This window comes from Passer domesticus (assembly GCF_036417665.1).
Source record: "Passer domesticus isolate bPasDom1 chromosome 8 unlocalized genomic scaffold, bPasDom1.hap1 SUPER_8_unloc_1, whole genome shotgun sequence".
NCBI lineage: Eukaryota > Metazoa > Chordata > Aves > Passeriformes > Passeridae > Passer > Passer domesticus.
In genome coordinates this window covers 594,795-609,039 of record NW_026989900.1, presented here as the reverse complement: position 1 = coordinate 609,039, position 14,245 = coordinate 594,795, and the positions used below count along the sequence as shown (strand labels likewise).

The 14,245-nt window shown below is 45.1% G+C and overlaps 1 protein-coding gene across 1 annotated transcript in view; it reads right to left on the bottom strand.

The window, feature by feature from the left end:
* The window catches only part of LOC135291579 (zinc finger protein OZF-like), an 84,874-nt gene that overhangs the window by 41,688 nt on the left and 28,941 nt on the right, over positions 1-14,245 (bottom strand). The window lies entirely within an intron of this gene.

Sequence of the window (14,245 nt, the reverse complement as noted above, 5' to 3'; positions counted from 1 at the left end):
CTTGAGCCTCCCCACTCTTCCCAGCCGATGCACCCACCTCAGTGAGGCTGAAGCTGAAGCTTCTCTGTCTCCTCTGGCACTCCAGTCCAGTCCCCTGTGTGGGGAGCCCCAGCCCCAGAGCACAGCACACAGCAGTGCAGTCTGGGCTGGAGCAGCTGCCCTGCAGCCCTGGCTTGGCTGTTTGTGGCAGCTGAATGCTCCCTGTTTCCAGCTGTCCCTGCAGGATGGCCCCAGGGCAGAGCCCAGCCGGGCTCCCACTGCAGCCCCTGGAGCTTGGGGCAGACAGTGCTCCCAGAGCTGAGGTTCATGGGGAGCACCCGCAGCTGTGCCTCGCACTCAGTGCTGGCAAGTGTTGTGTTCTCATCTCCTGCAGCCTGAGGGGAAAACAACCTGTTCTGCCAGGCCAGCACTGCCCCTCTGGGCAGAGACAAGGCTGAAAGGCTGTCCCATTCCAGAGGAGCCGGCACTGAGCCTTGGCAGGGCCTGGCAGGGCTGGAGCCGGGTCTGGCCTGCTGTCCGGGACTCGCTGCCCACCAACCACCCCCACCCACCACGCTCCATCCTCCAGAGACAGAAGGGTCTGTGTGTGCCAGGGGCTCTTGGATGTCTCTGTATCCAGGGACAGAAGGGTCTGTGTGTGCCAGGGGCTCTTGGATGTCTCTGTATCCAGGGACAGAAGGGTCTGTGTGTGCCAGGGGCTCTTTGATGTCTCTGTATCCATGGAGAGAATGCTCTGTGTGTGCCAGGGTTTCCATAATGTCTCTGTACCCATGGGTATGGGATGAACACGGACAGTGAAAGTGTCAGTCACGTTGCTTGCACACTCCTTCCTTTGTGTACAAGACACATCCATGCACACCCCCACATATTGGTATATTAATAGGATAGGGATGGATAGAGACTTGGCACAGAGCTCTAACTTTGGCATAACCCACCCTTTAGCCAGAGACCAGGGGATTTTTTCCCCAGCTCTGTGTGAGATGTCCAAGAGCTGAAGGAGCAGCATTCAGAAGCAGTTTCAGGATTTTTACGCCAGAAGTAGAGCTCACAACCATCCATATAACTTTCCATATTCATTGGGATGGGCTGCTGGTTCTTTAGGAATATGGCCCAATGCAGACATGAGACTTGGAAAAATCCCAGCTCTCTGTGGGTTTGTGCAAAAGGGGGAACAGCACAAACACTTTGTGCCTGCCTGGGGGCACAAGGTCCAAGGAGCTTTGGTGGCAGAGGGTGACCTGGGCTGGTGGCAGGCGAAGTTCCATTCCATGACATCTCAGAGTGGCACAGGACAAAGATCCAAGTACCCCCAACGCCACTCATGAAGTCCTTGGAGTGCTGCACATCCTCTAGGAAAAGCTGCTGTCACACAATCCATTGGGATTTATAACTTTCATTTGCAATACTTTAAATCCAAATTTCAAACTGCAATATTTTTACACTCAAGACACAGTAATGCATAAATGCATAATAAATCTTTCAATTTCCTATTGATTCAATCACAATTTAAAATAACATAATATTGCAAACAAAACCAAGAATCTTTTAAAAAAGTGATGCTGAGGTCAGTAATATGGATCCATGCCATCAGAACATTTACAGAGTAACTGTGTTCTCTTTTTAAAAAGATCAGTTACCTCTTAATCCAAAGTTAGAGAAGATTTTCACTACACATTTGTTTTTTGTTTTTATCTTTCATGGTTTTTTATTTTCTTTTTTTTCCAGTGTTTTCAACAGAGAACTCGTCCTACAAAAGGAATGTACAGCAAAATGAGAAACATTTCTGACAAACAATGAAAATGTCGGCTCCTCCCCTGTTTACTTTTCTCTGGATACCCTGAAGAAAAAAATCTAGCAGATAGGAGCAGAGGTCTGAAGTGTTTCATTTGGACTGTGCTGGAGTTCAGCACTGCTGACATCCTGATCCAGTCAAGAGCTGCAGAATTCTTTTGCACATTTTGAACTCTGTGTTTGCAGGCACAGCACCTGCAGTGCTGACGCACCAATGCACATGAATAACTCCGTTACTCCCTCTCAGAATTCGGGCTCTGCCCCAGCACGAGGTGCTGCAGCCCTTTGCTCCTGGTTCCCATGTGGAGCAGCTCCCTTCCTGCTGGCTGAGCTGCTCAGGCAGAGCCCGGCAGCTCCTGGCCCTGCAGGGCTGAGGCTTTTCCCCATTGGTGGGCACAGACTGATGGAGCAGCACTGCTGAACATGGGGGCACACCCAGACGGACCAGGAGCAGCTGCCTTTGGCCACCTGAGGCTCCAAGGCCCAAACTCTGAGCAGCCAGGGCTGGAAGAGACTCGCAGGCTCCCTGGTGGCTGTGCTGCCCCACCTGTGCCTGGCCCAGTTTTGCTTGGGGCAGAGGGAGAACAAGGGGCAGCTCCCTCCCAGCCCAGCCCAGCCCAGGGACCCCTCCAGCCCCAGGGCTTGGGGCACTGTCAGCACCTGCTGCTCCAGCCACCACTCCTGCTGGCCCTGACAGCAACACCCAAACTGGGGCTGATCCCGAGGGAGCAGCAGCAGGGCCTGGATCTGATCCCTGACTCTGGCGCAGGCCTGGACAAATGACCCCACAGCAGCAGCAGCAGCAGCAGCACATGGAGCTGACTTTCAATGTCGCCTTGACTTTTTAAGATTTTCTAAGTGTTCTGATGTTTGCATTCTTGTACCAAACTTTCTCACACACTTTCTGTGAACAACTTACTGTTTTGCATTCTTTTATGGAGGAGGAGAAACTTGATGGACTGTTTTTTTGTCCTTGGAGAGGTGGCACTTTCACCCTCCAATCCACTGTCACCTTTGGAAATCTATAAATGTTGGAGTGAAAAAATAAACTTGCCCTTTTTCCTGCCTTGAGAGCAACAGCGTCTCTGCGTCATGTTGTCTTGTGTCCTATAGTGACATTTCAGCACAGCCCCTGCCACTTTTCCCTCCCGTGTGCAGCGGTGTCACAGCAGCCTGAGGCACCTGGGAGACCCCAGGGCCAGCAGGGACTTGAGATGACAGCCCTGGGCTCCTGGAGATTGTGCAAGGAACAGAGCTGGGGACTCCCTGTCCATGGGGGGATTCCAGATGGAAGAGGCTGCTGTGACAAGGCAGCTCCAAGGCCACAGCAAAGAGAGTCTCGACCACTGGATCTGAGCCAGTCCCACAGTCCTGGGCAGCAGCCACTGAGCCCTGGGGGAACAGAGGGCACAGCAAGAGGGACAAAACCAGGCAAGGTCAGAGACTGGAGAGAGTCAAGACATGAGAGCAGGAACAGCTGCTCCATTGCACTCTTGGAGAAAGCTCCTGGCTGGTTCAAAGTGCTGAAAGGCTTGAAGGGCAGAGAGGAGGCCACACCAAACAATGCTCCTGTTTCCACACCCTCCCCTCTCCGTGTCCCAGAAGGAATTGGATGGACTGTGTTCTTCTCTCCAAGTCGTCTCGTTCAGCATGAGCAGCTTAGCACCAGGAGCTGAAGGAGCTGAAGCCTCAGGCCAAAAGAGCTGAGCAAGAGGGGACTTTCTGAGCAAATGAGTGCTGCTAACATGGACCTAGCTGAATTCAGCAGATAGAATCATGGAATCACAGAATCCTTTCTGTTGGAAAAGACCTCTGAGCTCACCCAGTCGAGCTGGTCACACAGCAGTGCCAAACCCAGCACTAAACCACGTCCCTGAGGTGCCAAGGCCTGGACAACAGCCCTGAGTGAGGCCTGAACAGCAGGCCTTGAACCAAAGGTGGCCTCTGGATGAACCTTCCAACCAAAGGTTATCTTTGCATCTGTTCACTGATGAAATATGCATGGTCATTAGCACTGTGATAGATGTAGCCACTCATTAGTGACACATGTATTGACCTTTCTGTATTTAGAAGCCAGACAAGGCCATGAAATCTGACATCTGGCCTTGTTTGGGGCTGAAGGATCAAAGTCAGCTCCCTTGGTTCCTCCTTGAGCCCTGGCCAGGCTTTGGGAGGAACCCAAGAGGAGGATGAAACCAGATGTTCCCACACTAGAAGTGCTGTCAGTTTGTTCATTCAGCACTGTCAGAGCTGGGCCCTCTCACAGCAAGGTTGGAGCCTCACCTGCGGCTGGAGGCACCTGCAGGAATTCCCAGTGTCCAGGAGTGGCTCTGCAGCCCTTGGCTGGGACAGCTTCCCCCAGCTGCTCTGTGGATCTGGGGATGGTGAAGTCTGAGGGTAAATGATGCTGGATCTTTCTTAATCACTGCTGCAATCCTTGGTGGTGATGATTGGTTGCATTGCTGAGCTCCTCCTTTTGTGATCCTTTGCTGCTTTGAGCTGCAGTAAATGACACTGATTCCTTCAGTTGGAGTCTGTGCCTTTGGTGCTGACCCTGCCCACTGGTAAAACAAAACTGGCACAGTCTGGCCAGATCACAGCAAAATGTCACTTGTTAAATGTAAATGTGAGGAATCAGTGTCATCAGAATTTCCCAGATGGGAAGCCCTTCCCTGGAGTTGGCTGGCTCTGGAGTGGGCTGAGGTCGGGGCACCGTGTGAGCAGTGGGGCAGTTGGTTAAAAGAGGATGAACCCCTGGATGTCTTAAAATGCATCCAAAAATTGCATATGGGAAAGGAAAAGAACTTGTGGGCTTGGGCAGATGAGGATGGATTTTGTTAACAGCAGATTGGAAACAGCACCAACAAAAGGAAAATTGTTGTTGGAACACTCCCACATAGAACAACAGAAGATTTTAATCTTGAGCTCAGGTTCACTTGTGCAAGTGATACTAGTAATACTAATAGTAATACTAATAGTAATACTAATACTAGAAATAAATATAACACAAAAATTTATATTTATATCTGTATAATTTAAAATGGATACTGTGAAATAAGGCTGACACTCGTAATATGTCAGCTTTGGTTGCTCACTGTAACACTAAATACCCTAGAGAAAAGGACTAGCCAAGACCCAGCTGTCAGTGATAAACTTTGTGAGATAAAGGAGGAAGGGATGAATCTGGCTATTTTTAGAGGATTTGCTGATACTGTGATGGGGAATCCTTTGTCTGTTAGTGTGAAAAATACAAAAATACAATTATTAAGTCTGCTGGGTTTTTCATATCCCAGACAATCCACAAGCTGCAGGATTGGTTGAATGGGTGTAGGGGTTATTAAAAGAGCAGTTGACAAAATGAGGAGATGGGAACCTGTCCCCACGGAGAACCCATCTCCCAGATGTGCTCCATGCCCTTAACAATGGCACACCGGGGAAATGGAAACCCCTGGCTGTGCACAGCTGCACCCAATTTGCAACTACAACCATGGGCAGTGAGGCTTGGACTGCCTGGGAAATTGTTGTGGGTGTGATGGCCTCTGGCAGGGCCAGCCCAGAGGCTGCAGGGCTGTACCTTCATGCATTGGAATTAATTAGCATAAATCAGAAGCAAATGAGAGTTATAAATACCAAAACAGTAATTCAGATTCCTCCAGGACACTTTGGTTTGATAACTGCTCACTGGAGCTTGGCCTTGAAAGGTGTTCATGTGATGGGAGGAGGAACTAATGCAGATTATCAAGGAAAAATTAAAGGAATTGTGTTAAAAATAGTGAACAAAATTGGATTATTCAACTACACAGTAGCACTATTACTGATATTGTCAGTTTTTAAAATAATTGGAAAAAAGGACATCCGTCTCAAATCACTGCTGTTGGTGTAGATAAAGGGTTTGGATCCACAAGTCCTAATAAAGGAGCAAGAGTGTGGCTCCATAGGCCAAAAGGTCCTCCAGAGGCAGCTGAAGGAACAGCTCTGGGGAAAGACAGCACTGTTTGAATCCTGAAACCTGGGCAGGAACAATGGGAATGTGTCCCTGCAGCCAAGTGTGAGAACAAGGAGATATTACAGGATACTATTTTACACATCCTGCCAGAACAAATCTCCCTGTTTGCCTCAATGACCCCTTTGGAAAATGCTCTGATCCACAGGGCTCCATGTGGAGGCTGCTGTGGCACTGAGGGACTTGCACACAAATTCCATCCAGGAGCCTGGGTGCCCTCAGGGACTGGGACCCGGCCCCCTTCCAGCCAAAGGGGAAAGGGCCCCACCAAGCCTTGTTATCCACAGGCACCGTGCTAAATCTGAACAGCAAAGGACTTGGGGGCATTGTTCTGGAATTAACATGGTGCCAGCTCCATGGACAACAGAATTATTGTTCCTAACTCAAATGAGACTGAGGAAAAAGAATGATTAACCGTGTCACTGAAGTACTGCTGATGTCTGTAAGTTGTGTCTTGAGAGTCAGCCAGAATCTTTGCCACGAACACCTCTTGAGTTTCACCAAGGATTAGTCATTATATTCTTATCAGAATGTAAAGATCAAAGTAACCAAAATACTCAATGTAACTAATTGCTGGAAATGTTCTCAACTGATGTTGGGAGGAATGGGGTTCCCTTGGAGGGCCCAGGGAGGAGCCCTGGATCCATCAGCAGCCCACAGTGGGAAATGGGAAATCAGACCTTTGGTACTGGGAATGGGAGCTGCTGGGTGTGTGGACACTGCCCATAAACAGCTTCCTAAAGGATGGTTTAGGTCCTGTTTCCAGGCAATGCTGATGCCTCCCATGAGGGTCCTTCGGCAACAACCACAAGGAAGAGTTGGGGCCCAGAGAACATTTTCCCCCCAAGGGGTGCCTTTGGTCTCAGAAAACCAAGGATTCTGGTTCCCCCTGTGCCCCATGTGCACTGCCCTGTCCTGTGGTGTATACATTAATGAGCTAAAAAGATTATTAGAAGAAATAAGAAATTATACTCTTACAATGTCTGATAGTACATCCCAGGAGCTCCAACAAACACAAATGGGGCTCTACAGAATCACACAGCCCGGGATTATCTGCTTGCTGGCCAGGGAGGAACCTGGGCTCTCATGGGACAGGAATGTTGCACTGCTATCTGATGGGTTTGAGGTCTAACAATCAGGAATCACCTTGACAGAAAAAGCAGTACAAGAGCGGCAGAAAAAAGAAAACTATTCTTGGTGGGATTGGCTTCATGACTACCAAATTGGAGGCTGCGGTGAAATGAATTCATGGCAGTCACTGTCATCATTACAGTGTGTGCACTTGGTGTGTTATGATTCCATGTTAGAGTTGTTGTGACACTGTGCTGAAAATGGAGTACTGAGACTTGTCTAAAAATTGACACAGTCTAAAGAAAAAGGGGACATTTGATAAAATAACAGAGAATAGCAACTATTCAGGGCTGTTTTAAAAGGAATGTGAATTATAGCTCTGAGTAATGAATTTGAACAGCACTTAATGGAAGAACAAGATGCAATGCCTTTATGACTAATTCCTAAATCTAAACTATGTTGTTGAAAGAATTGTTATGAAGGTGGTAGTTCATCTGCAGGTTAAAGGACCAATTGAAGTCCTGAGGCCTCAACACCAGATCCTGTGTCAGGCCTGGACACCAGGCCCCGAGGCAAACCTGACCTCTAGATGAACCTTCCAACCAAAGGTCATCTTTGTATCTGCTCATTAATGAATCATTATTGAAATAAATAGGGCAGGAGATCTTTCTCCTTTTTAATGCCTTTATTAAGAAGAATCAGCTCAGGTGGGAAGAAATCGACGGGTTGCGCCCTCGCTGCCGCTGCTCCCAGGCGTGGCACGAAGCAGGAGGATGATGCAGTTCTGTCCGCTGGTCTGCAGGCAGAACTGGGGACTCTGTCCTCACGGGAGAGTCGTTGAGTCCTTAGTTTGTTGGTTTAGAAACCCGGGGGGTCTCTTTAATCAGTTTCTTTTCAGGTTAGAGTGAGAAATAAAAAGGTTTAAGCAGGTACGGGACAATGCTCCCATCCTTAGACGTCACTTTAAGTCACTTATGGCTCGTGATTTTAGGGGTTTTTCTTATAAAAACTGTAAAACTGTAACAATCCAGGGTGCACTGCGTTTCTCATTTGCATGTTGTCTCTGGTGTCACTGGAGGGTTGTCTCTTTACCCTGGAGGGTTTCTCTTGGTATCTTCTTGGTATGCAGCCAGCATCAGGGAAACAATCGGTTAATCACCCACCATCAACGAGTGATTAAGGGCTTTTCTTCGCAGGGAACCTAAAGAAGTCTGACTCGGTCTGGCTTGGTTTTTTGAACTCTGAAACTTAAAAAAAATTACAACTTTCTATTCATAACAGTTCCCCCCTATTTTTCTTTGATCAAGCTTAAGCTTGCATCAACTTATAATTTTTGGCTCATTAACATAGAATTTCCTATATTTTTTGTATTGATCATACATTTCCTCAGCACTTGGGTGATCATATTTACTAAGCTTCATTACCTTTTTTGGTTTTTTCAGGTTAATTTCTTTAGAGATTCTTAGGTTATTCTGTACAGCAGATGTCACTATTTTTGTTAAACATGGAAATAAGAACAGACTAACAAGTGTACACATAGTGAAGGTTATCGTTTTCCAACTTTTTTTGAAAATCTATAGATTATCCCACCAACTGGAATCAAGTGTAAGAGTCTTTTGATTTTGTGAATATGCTAGTTCTTTTATTTCGTTTAAAGTATTTCTAATGACTGCCACAATTAATTTGATTTGATAAACTACTGTTTTGGTTTGGTTGAGTTGGTCATTAATATGATTAAGAGCCAATGCGGTCTGATTAGATATTACTTCTAATTCTGATTGTAGTTTCAAAATTTTGTTTAACATATATTGTTCCTTCAGTTTTGTTTTTCTCAAATCCTCATATATAGGAACTCTTAAACTTGATCCAGATTCTTTGTGTATTATACAGACAGTTTGTTTTATAATTCTAATGATGCCACCACTAGACCAGTCTCTTGGCAATTCAGTGGATGTTGTGGTACCATTGACCCAAAACAGGCGTTTAGGGGTTTCCTGAAAGAGATTAATTTTTGTCGTGCCCTCCCAATATTTAGAAATACTTTTTCCTTTTACCAGATTTACCAGGTTTGCTTCAGTAGCATCACGTTCAAAGCACTACCAGGTTTCTCCTACAGGGTGCTCTCCCAGGAGTGGCTGCCTAAAGGTGGCGGTGTTCCGGGTCATCCAATATATTTTCTTATTTTCTTGATAAAAGATCAATTGGTAGAGGTTAACACAATTGTTGTGGACTCTCAGCAAGGAGCTTACTTCTTTCTCATAGAAAGGTTGGTAGTACTCATTGCACAGCTCTCCTGGGCTTTCCAGAGCACCACCAGCAATCAGAGCCAGCACTACTACCCTTCTCAAGAGTCCGGTATGGGTCATCCTGCACAGCCTGCCCACCCGGCCTTGCCTCTTGAGGATTTTACTGAGAAGAAGTCTCCAAGTTCTTTAGAGTCTCTTGCTCCTCTGGTTAAACCTCTCTTGATCTGTCCCTGCTAATTTGGTCCCTCCTAGGGGAGCACTCTGGAGAAGATTAACCTGGGGTCTTTGGTACCAAGTTGGGCCGACTTAACCAGAATTACTTATTAACAATTTTTAACTTTTACAAATTTCTTAAAACACTTCAAGACATGTTATGATTTTAAACTTTTTTCTTATGCAGTTCATCAGTCTTTTTGAATGTCAATTTTAAGTCATTTGGTCCTTTTATAATAGTATACTCAGCTGAATTAACTCCTGATGCAGTTGAATCTTGTCCTGAGTTAGAGTGTGAGGGTGGTGTGGAATCTGGTCCAATACCAGAAGGAGACACTGACGAATCTTGTCCAATGCCCGGGGGTGAGAGTGGTGTGGAATCTGGTCCAATACCAGACACTGAAGAATTTTGTCCAATGCTTGGGGGTGGGACTGGTCCTTTAATTCTCGTAATGTGAGTCCAACCTTTTTCTCTGGTTCGCACGGCCGAATTAGCGATGAGGAGTACCTGAAAGGGGCCTTCAAATTTAGGCATTAATGGTCTATAATTCCAGGATTTTATTAAAATCCAATCTCCTGGGTTGATGTCGTGTGCTTTTGTATCAAGAGGGGAGGTTTGGGGGAGGTATTCTCTTTTTCTAAGTCCTTCTAGGGTCCTTCCAATTACTTCTAAATATTTCCTTGTAGCTTCTTCTCCTTCCAGGTAGTCTCCTGTGCTATAGGGTGTTAACAAGAATGGTAATCCGAACATCATTTCATAAGGTGAAATCCCTATATCAGACCGGGGTCTTGTCCTGATACGCAAGAGCGCTAGGGGTAAACACTTTAGCCAATTCATTTTTGTTTCTTCGATCAATTTAGTTAATACATTTTTGAGAGTTTTGTTCATTCGTTCCACCCTCCCAGAACTCTGGGGGTGCCACGGAGTATGCAATCTCCATTTTATTCCTAATACTTCAATTATATTGTGCAATGTTTGAGCTACAAAATGTGGACCTCGGTCTGAGTCTATGGTATTCACCATTCCATATCTGGGGATAATGTTTTCTAAGATTACCTTTGCTACTACTTGGGCTGTTTCTCTTTTGGTTGGGAAAGCTTCTACCCAGTGAGTGAGATGATCTACTATAACTAGTAAATATTTGTATCCTTGTACTGGTGGCATCTCAGTAAAATCTATCTGTATGCTCTGGAAAGGTCTTAGAGTTAGTTCTCTCCCTCCAGGTGCTACTTTTCTCATGACTTTCTGGTTTACTTTTTGGCAAATTAAACACCCTTTTGTGATTGCCTTTGCTAGGTCATATGCACCTATGCACAGGTTATTTCTTAGGAAATGATCACATAGTCCTTGGACTCCCCAGTGGGTTAATTTATGTAGTTCTGTTAGCACTGTCCGTGCAAGTGCTTTGTTTAAGAACACCCGTCCGTCTGATGTTAACCACTCCCCTCGTTGCCCTTGGCGTAACTTTAAATCTTTTATAGCCTTTAATTCTTTTTCACTAAATATGGGGGTTTCTCTTTCATTCTCTTTGAGTGTGGTTTCTGCTTTAAAAACTTTTACTGGATCTCCTGGTTCTAAAGCTGCTTCCTTTGCTATCTGATCGGCCAATCGGTTTCCTTTAACTTCGGAGCTGTGTCCTTTTTGGTGCCCTTTTATATGGACTACTGCTATTTCTGTTGGTTTTTGTAGAGATTCTAATACAGACTTGACTAGATTCTCATGAGCTAAGTTTTTTCCCTTTGAGCTTAGATATCCACGCTCCTCCCATATCTTCCCAAAAGTGTGTACTATTCCAAATGCATATTGGGAATCTGTATAAATGGTTCCCCGGTCCCCCTCTAATAAGTCTAATCCTCTTTTCAGGGCATATATTTCACAACTTTGGGCTGACCAGGTTTGGGGTAGTTTTCCTTTTTCTTTAATTTGTAAAGTTTTTCCGTCTATGATGGCATAACCTGAAGCTCTTTTCCCATCTACTACTCTCGAAGAGCCATCTATAAACAAAATTCTTCCAGCTGTTAAAGGTTGATCTTCTAAATCCTCTCTTACTTTGGTTTGGAGACTTATCACTTCAAGGCAATCATGTTCTAGATTCTCTATAGGCTCTCCCATAAGGAATTGTGCTGGATTGAGGGCGTTTGATGTGATGAATTCTAAATTTTCTGTGTTAGTTAGTATTATTTCATATTTTAGTATTCTTGCATTGGTTAGCCACTGTTGAGCTCTTTGGCTCAGCACTGTTTTAAGATCATGAGGGGTATGTACTTTAATTTTTCCTTGCCAGGTTAATTTTTGGGTCTCTTCTATTAGAATAGCAGTTGCTGCTATGGCTTGTATACAAACTGGCCAACCTCTAGCTACTGGGTCTAACAATTTGGAGAGGTAAGCTACAGGTTTTCTGCAGCCTCCCCACTCTTGGGTTAGTACACCATAGGCTATACCTCTTTCAGCACTTACAAACAGATCAAAGCCTTTCTTGAGGTCTGGTAAGCTTAGGACTGGAGCAGAAGACAACTTCTCTTTTAGGTTCTCTAGTTGTTGATCGTCTTCTGCTGTCCAAATTATGGGATCTGGGGCTACCAGCTTATCATATAAAAATTTCACACTTTGTGAGTATTGATCTAGCCATAACTTGCAGTACCCGAACAGACCTAGAAGCTTTCTCACATCTCTTTTTGTTTGTGGAGCTGGGAGAGATATGATGCCTGAAATTCTGTCAGGGCTCAATTTCTTATATCTTTCACCTATTATGTGCCCAAGGTATGTTACTTCTGATTGTACGAACTGTAGCTTCTCTTGTGAGACCTTTAATCCTTTCTCTCCCAGAAAGTTCAAAAGTTTAATGCTAGTTGTTCTGACCTGATCTTTTCCTTTCCCTGACACCATCAGGTCATCAACATACTGCAGGATTTGTACTTCTTCTTCAGGAACAAACTGTTCTAACAAACCCTCTAGGGCTTGTCCAAAGAGGTGGGGTGACTCAGTAAACCCTTGCGGTAATCGGGTCCATCTTAGCTGTTGTTTTCTTTTTGTATTTGGGTCTTCCCATTCAAAAGCAAACCAATCTCTACATTCAGCTGCCAGAGGACATGCCCAGAAAGCATCTTTTAAGTCTATAATAGTGAACCAAGCATGTTCCTTCGGAATTTGGCTTAGAAGATTATATGGGTTGGGCACAACCGGATGTCTAGCAATGGTCTTTTTGTTCACTTCTCTTAAGTCTTGTACCAGCCTGTATTTCCCTTCAGCTTTCTTAACTGCTAGTATAGGGGTATTATGTGGTGACATACAGGGTTCCAAAATTCCCTCTTGCAGCAATTGTTCAATAACTATGGCTAGCCCCTTTTTTCCTTCTAGGGAAATTGGATACTGTTTGACCCGTATGGGTGAAGTACCATCTTGCATTTTTATTGTTATTGGAGGAATGTCCAGTAGGCCTCGCTTTCCTCCTTCAGCCCACACCTCTGGGCTTATTTCAGCAACATCACCTTGGGATAACTTCATTATTTGTACTACCATTTTCCCTTTTCTCGGGATAATTCCTACTCCCAAATGAACTTGTAGATCTCTCCCCAACAAACTTTTTTCTAGGTTAGGCAGATAGATCAAATCTGCTTCACACTGTCTTGAATTTCCAATTATTTTTACATTTTCAATCACTGAGGCTCTAAATGGTTTCCCTTCAGCCCCTAATACTTCACAAAATTTTTTACCAATTACCATACCTTCTGGTAATTTGTTAAGACAGGACTTATCTGCTCCTGTATCAACTAAAAATTCAAATTCTTCATTTTGGGGTCCTACTTCAAAGTTTACTAAGGGCTCTTCTAGGTGTTGCATCGGGTCCCCTAAAGTATAGAGCCCCTGACACCCCTAATCATCGCCTTTAAGCATTTTCTCTAAGGCTTCTTGTTCTCTGGCTATTGCTTCATCCAGAGTCAGCTTTCTACAGAACCTTCTAATGTGCCTAGTTCTCCCACAGTAATAGCAACGCCTTTCACTTAAAGGGACTTGGGGCCTCTCCGTTTCTCTTGTATATGATGGTACTGGCTTATCTTTACCTGCTCCTGGTGGTAGACTCCCCCACTCTTTTGTAGCCTTGTACTGCAGGGAAGGGTTGTTTGCTCCTACACTTTCTCTGGCTACAGCAACCATGATCTTAGCTTTGGCCTTTGCTTTTTCTTCCTCTCTCCTTAAATACACTTTCAATGCTTCCTTCAATAATTCATTAATATCTTTTCCTTGCCAATCCTCAATCTTTTCCAATTTTCTTCGTATATCAGGCCAAGATTTAGTAACAAAATGGACTTTTAGTAGCATTTCACCTTCGCTAGTGTCCAGGTCTGTTCTAGAATACAATTGAAAGTTCCGCCTCAGGCGATTAAGCCAAGCGGTAGGAGTTTCATCTTTCTCCTGTATACCCTCAAATGCCAGTTTTGTATTAGTTCCTTTGGGAATTGATTCTCTGATCCCCCGAATTATCAAAGACCTGTACTCCATCATGGCCTTCCTCCCTACCTCCTGGTTAGGATTCCAATTGGGATCCACTAGTGGCAATTTTTCTTCTCCTGATGGCACTTGGGGCCCTGGACGGTTATCTTTTTCCCAAACTCTTATGCTTGCCGCCCTAATCATTCGGGACTCTTCTGGGGAAAATAATATATTTAGAATGGAATTCATCTCCCCCCAAGTGTAGAAATTTGGACCTAAAAACTGATCCACTTGGTTAGCAATGCCCACAGGGTCTTCAACTAGATTCCCTAACTCCTTCTTGAATCCTCTCACCTCAGAAGCAGTTAGAGGAGCATTTACAAAACCAACACCTCCTGCTACTCCTCCCATAGGAACTTCTCTAAGGGGAAAAAGTCTCTCTGCCTTGGAGGTCCTGGATCGGGTACTACAGTATGGCCCATCTTCAGA